A 6,000-nucleotide genomic window follows, 5' to 3' on the forward strand; every position below is an offset into this window, starting at 1 on the left:
ACTCTTCTGCACAGACTACAGACCGCCACAACCAGACTCGTCCTCGGGACACCACACCATGAGCACGTGACCCAACACCTACGAGGCCACCACTGACTCCCCGTCGAGAAGAGGGTCACCTTCAAACTCCTCACCCATGGCTACAAATCCCTCCACAACATCGGACCCAAATACCTCAACGAGAGAGTATCCTTCCACGTTCCCAAGAGGAATCTATGCTCAGCCGACCTTGCCCTGGCAGAGGTCACCCGCATCCACAGAAGCAGAACCGGCGGGAGAGCTTTCTCCTACAATCGCAGCCAAAACCTGGAACGAGCTGATCATCAGACGTTCCCCGACCCTGCACACGTTCAGGAAGGACCTAAAGACCTGGCTCTTCGACTGATCCGGAGCCGCCCCCCTCCCCCCCCCCCCCCAGCGCCATGAGACCCTCACGGGTGAGAAGCACACTATATAAACCCCCGATTGATTTGTGCCATATACGTCAAAAATTGGATTTAGGGATGCCAACTGGTCCATAGGGTGACCAGATGGCTCCATGTCACCGGGACTGCACTTTTCTAGTCTTCGGTTTTGCTTTTACTTATCCATGTATTCTGGGAGTTAAGGCCTTGTTTGATTAAATTGGACCAATGAACCAGATAATAATGAGATGTAAAATCAAAGTCCAGGAATGGAAACATGGTGTCCGAATAACATGGAGTAATATGGAGCCTTCCGTTATGAAGGTAATTTTCAATGTGCTCAAGATTCCCAGTTGTACATGCGAGGGGTTCATCGTGTCCGGATTTACTCATTGCATTCTAGTAATTTTAGTTCTAACTTTATATTCAACTACTTCTCTGACTTTTCCCGGGGAAAGTGCATCCTATGAAGCACTTTTCAGAGCTGGATGGATTAAAATGGCCCACCCATGCTAGCCCGTTGTGGCATACTGCAGGGTGGGGTTGCTTTAAACAGATTTTTTGAGGGTCACCTTTGGTTTTTAATCCAGCTAGTGGAGGGAGAACCAGTGAAGGGTAAACCACATGCCTGGCTGAGATTGAGGTCATCTTGGACACTTGACTGCAAAACAAGCCAAGCTTTTATGTGGCTTTTGCCTCCTCCCCACGAGCTAACCTCATGTGCCAAGAATTAAAGACCCAGCGTAACTCTTTAATGTAAAGCATGAGATAGAGAAACTGGTCTATTGGCTGAACCGCATAATGTGAAACCAGAAAAACTGGGTCAATTCAGGATTCCCAATTGAGCAAATTCGGTCATTATACGCAAATGTTTTATTTCATTGGGGTCTCTTTTCTTCATTATTGCATACGAGGACACCTTGAACTATGTGGGGTCAGGATGTGCACTGCACAAAAACCTCTTGATTTATTACAGTGTTTCTCCGAGTAGCATTAGAATCCAGCCCACATATAAAAAAGTGCATATGACAACTGCTTTGCTTCCACTACATGTTAAACAAATGTTTTTAAATTGTGAAGATGTTATCATTTTGTTACAGGAGGTCTGTTACAAAAATTACTTGGCAAACATTTCAGGGCTCTGCTGGTATGGAGGAGCTTGGGGTTAAGCCAGAATATTGGATCACCCTCCTAATATTTGGGCTCACACACCTCCAATTCCAGCCCCAACTGCTTAGTATCAGAACACAAGAAAAAAATCTAGAATGGACAAGATAATCAAGACTGGACTCAGCAGACACGAGCTGTGTGCTCCATCAATGTTTGTACCGACCACTTGCTGAACGCATTATATTTACGGTCAAGCAGTGGTGATGGAACAATGTTCAGAGTGGGGGTGCTGTCGTCATCACTGACGTCACAGGGAATGTGAAAAACAGGTAGGGCAGCTGAGCCACACCCATTCAGCAGGAGTGGGGTAAAGGTGTGGTATGTAGCCAGTGGCACATTTTGGAGCACACTGTTGCAAATGTACACTGAAGCATGGCGTGTTAGCACACTGTCATTTAAGAACAACATGTTTTACATTGAAATGGCCACGAAATTGACATGTGGTTGTAATGATACAACTATATAGTGAACTAAAGCTAATGTGTGGAAATAGGTGTCTGCAAATATCCACATCACAAAGTAATGTGTCTTTATTGGTATTGAACCTTTTAAAATATTTGCTTTCCTCTTATTTAAGATTTATTTTCTTTTAAAGTGCATCGTTTGTGCTTTCATAACTACGAATACATTTTGAAATATTTATAAATTTCATTTACAGATATTTAAGTGTTGTATGGGGAGACAGACATCCTACAGACTTTCCTCAAACATGCTGTACCTGTAAGATTGACAGATAGTTTTACTTTACAAAGTCCTCTAACTTTGCTGTCAGTCAATGAAATGTAAAACACCAACCTCCAGGTTAAAACAATAAGCAGTAATTTGTCAGAAGACTTAGTCGGACATTTGACCTCTACCTTTGATCGCACAGCAAATATGAGAACGGTAAAAACAAATGCATCTTTATTGCTCATTCCCCTTCTGAACTTCAGCATGGCTATGAGGGAGGGAGCGGTAGCACCCTTAGTTCCAGCAGGTATGCCTTTATTGTGCAAACCCAAACTAAGTCTCACAATAGAAACGCCATTGGCTTTCGTTAGTAAATAAAAATAAAATGAAAGAAAGAGTCTGGAAGCGGAGCTGAAAAACAGCGATCAGATTGAATTTGCTACAATTTTGCAAACGACAGAGGCGCGAATGGCCAGGTTGCAGTCCGACACAACCAATGTGCTTGCCTGGACGTTTGGTACAAACTTAGGTGAGTTCATTTGGCTCGATTAAAGTGCAAACAAAACACTAAACAAATAAGTTAGACACCCAAGTAAAAACAGACTGCATTTTATCAAGAACAAAGTTTTCACAAAAATAACAACAAATATGTCGACTTACTTGAGCAGGCGAAGAGCGTTCGTTTTCATCTCCCTGCACGGAACGGTAAAAGTAACTGCGGCAGCTCGCGCTAATCAAATAATCAACCAACGACCAATCGGTAGGCAGTGGAAATCAACAAAGCACGTGTGTTTCTCGAGCGAGACAAGCACACTGCCAATCTACAAGGGAACTAAATACGTTTTTGTATAAAATGAACACACAGGGGGACACAAGGCAAAGCCCTGCCTTTATCACTGTTCTCTCCAGGAAGTTGGCAGGGCGGAGAAGCGCTCTATTTTGGTCAAAAAGATAAACCGGTGAGTTTGGCACGTTTTTCAAGTTATGTTTTGCTTTTAATAACCTGTGGAAACAGATTTGTTGTTGCGAGCGTCTGTTATCTTGTTTCCCGGTGAAATCTGACGCAGGTCACGCCGTTGTCTCGGTTTTTATTTGTTACACGTTTCTGCCAATGGGGTGCATCCCACAAATTTCACCTTCCACCAGTCCTGCTTTTTGTATTAAGAAAAACTAAACTACGTGCCCCAGAATACTAAGCGGTTTTGACTAAAAATCAAGGCCATGGGACGAGTTGGTAGACCTACCTGCATTTAAGAGCTATCTTTAAAGTGCTACTGCATATATTCAAGTTCATAGCTTTATTATCAGGGCCAGCGCTGTAATGAGGACACTATATATATATATATATATATATATATATATATATATTGCTGGCTTATCATACCACCAAAATGCCCCTCACCCCCTCCACCAAACGGCCTAACAAAAATCCTTGTTGCTAGAGCAGGATTGTTACCTTTTAAACAAAACAAAATAATGGCCATTCGTTTGTCTTTTGGTTTACTAGAATGGACAATTCCTGGTAGCTGAGAAATAATCTGAGTACAATTCTAAGTTTTATTTTGTAACATAGTAGTTATATTACTGTGCTTTTTTAAATTTTTTTTTTTTAATAATCCATTTCAAACTATTTGAACACCGTTCACAAGATTTCGTCATTTGTTTGCTATTTTAGGCTTAGAATTCAAAAAGTAAAAAAATCTGGATTTTTAATGCTTTTTCCATTTATTTTTACTGGCAGGGACATAAAAATATAGCAACACAAAAAGATGATGAACGGAACGCTGAACATTGTAAAACATTGACAGCCCAAGTCACAGATCTGGGTTAAATCCATCATTTTTAGCTCACCATGCCACCTCAGTTTAAACTAGGGGTGGGCGGAGTTTGCAAAATTAACTTTCGCAAATTATCGCGAAAATGCTGAAAATCTCCGCAAACACGCCTGAAATATCGCGAAGACGCGGAAGTTTTTTTCCCGTCTGTTCGCTGTATTTTTTGCGTGATCGCGGGTCGCCAACTTACCCATGTGGTTGCTCATGGGCACGGCCATCTTGTTTTCACTTGTCCCGCCCTCTCGAGATGCTTACTTCCTGTTCCAGTTCACGCAATATGTTCGCGCCCGTTCGCGGTAGTTATTTCCTGTTCGCGACCGCTTTTACTTGATCGCGTTGCTTTTTGCTTGCTCGGGGTCAAAATATCGCGTGAACTTGCGCACGTGGTCGCAATGGGCGCGGCCATCTTGTTTTTCACTCTATTGCATGGTTCTGGGGCCTGATTTGGAATCCTCCCAAAATCTTTTCAATCCTTTGTTTATAGCCACTTATTTTGGATCTTTCCTATTTATTATTTCTCTAACTATTTTCCTGCTTCTATATTTTTGGTTTTTGCCTACTTTTTGTTGTTTTTTTAGCTACTTTTTCTCTCTTTCTATTTCCTGCTATTTATTTCCTTTACTCCTTTTATTTTTTTTACCTTTTCTTTCCCGCCCCGTCCCCAGAACCATGTCTAAGGGTAGGGCTGTTCGCCGTCGCAGCCAGAGCCGCGACCGCCTTCCTTGCGGAAGGCGGCGCCCACAAGGGGTGCAGGCACGGGCCTTATTTGGGGAGGTGGAGTTGGCTGCACTAATTTTCTTTGTGCAGCGCCACCTCCCCTCAACCCTGGCAGCAGGTGGCAGGCCTGGGTCCGGGTACGGCCTCCGGGAGCACCGGCAGCGGTGGGGGAAGGTGCGCCGGGCAGTGTCGCACTTCTCTGGGGTCTGTCGCACCCAGGCGCAGCTGACGCACCGGTGGTCCGACTTCCTGGACCGTGAGCAGGACCTGCTGGAACTGCTAGGAGTGGAGGTCCCGGGGCTTGGTGAGTACCTATTTAATTATTACAACTTTGTGTCTGTTCTTCTGCTCTGTGTTATATTTTGCGAATATCTTTTTTTCCTTCCAACCAGCTAGAATGTTGCTACTTACAATACATTCCAGGTTAATTACGTTTAAAAGTTTTCTGTGATTATGACACAGGTGCTCTTCTGCGCTACTACTAATCTTACTTGTTTGCAGCTTTGCGTTTGCGCTTGCTTAGCGTGATTCTTTACGAGTTTATTTTAGAGAAATTAAGTTACGTAATGCTACAGTGACTCTAGTCCACTCCTTACTTTGTCCTGTCACTAATAGATAGGGGCGGATTGATACTTAGGTTTAGGTACTTTGTATGAGCTTTTAATTTGTTAGTGGTATGCGTGATGCCCCCTCACTCAGTTACGTGACGTGCTGCTAGTACGGCAGTGTTGGAAGGCGGACCTCGGGGGAGTCGGAGAGACCACCCAGAGGGGCCCCCACACTGTACGAAGTAGCCGAGCGCTGCTGAGAAGCCTCCTAGGAGAGGTCCTTCCCCTATACCGTACTGGCACAGTAACACCACCACACAGGACTCGAGGATGTTTATCAAGACGAGCAATTCTTTATCAGCATTTAGGAAGTTACGGTTATTGATATATACAAGGGGGGATCGAGGGATCCGCAAGAGTCTCAAAGTCTTTGGTAGGGATGGGGTAGCGGGACAGTCTTTAGTAGCAGCGGGGTACGAGGGTACCTTGGCCCAGTTCTTGATCCTCAAGCTGGAGGGACTCCGGGTCTCGGAGTGGTCGAGCCGCGACTGCGTCAGCAGGGCTCTGGCGATCAGTTCGTGGAGCTTGAGCCGCGACTAGGTCAGCAGGGCTCTTAATGTGTTTCAGTTCAGCTCGAGCCGCGACGACGTCAGCAGG

The 6,000-nt window shown here is 44.5% G+C and overlaps 1 protein-coding gene across 2 annotated transcripts in view; it reads right to left on the reverse strand.

Moving 5' to 3' along the window:
* The window catches only part of LOC146857480 (gap junction alpha-4 protein-like), a 112,234-nt gene extending 108,919 nt beyond the window's left edge, over positions 1-3,315 (reverse strand). Inside the window, exon 1 of one of the 2 annotated variants that reach the window (XM_085648020.1) lies at positions 2,904-3,315. The gene's annotated coding sequence lies outside the window, so the exon portion shown is untranslated. The remainder of the gene's footprint in view (positions 1-2,903) is intronic. The other variant, XM_085648019.1, reaches the window with a different exon arrangement.
* Positions 3,316-6,000: the final 2,685 nt, after the last annotated feature.

This window comes from Triturus cristatus, chromosome 3_2 (assembly GCF_964204655.1).
Source record: "Triturus cristatus chromosome 3_2, aTriCri1.1, whole genome shotgun sequence".
Taxonomy (NCBI): domain Eukaryota; kingdom Metazoa; phylum Chordata; class Amphibia; order Caudata; family Salamandridae; genus Triturus; species Triturus cristatus.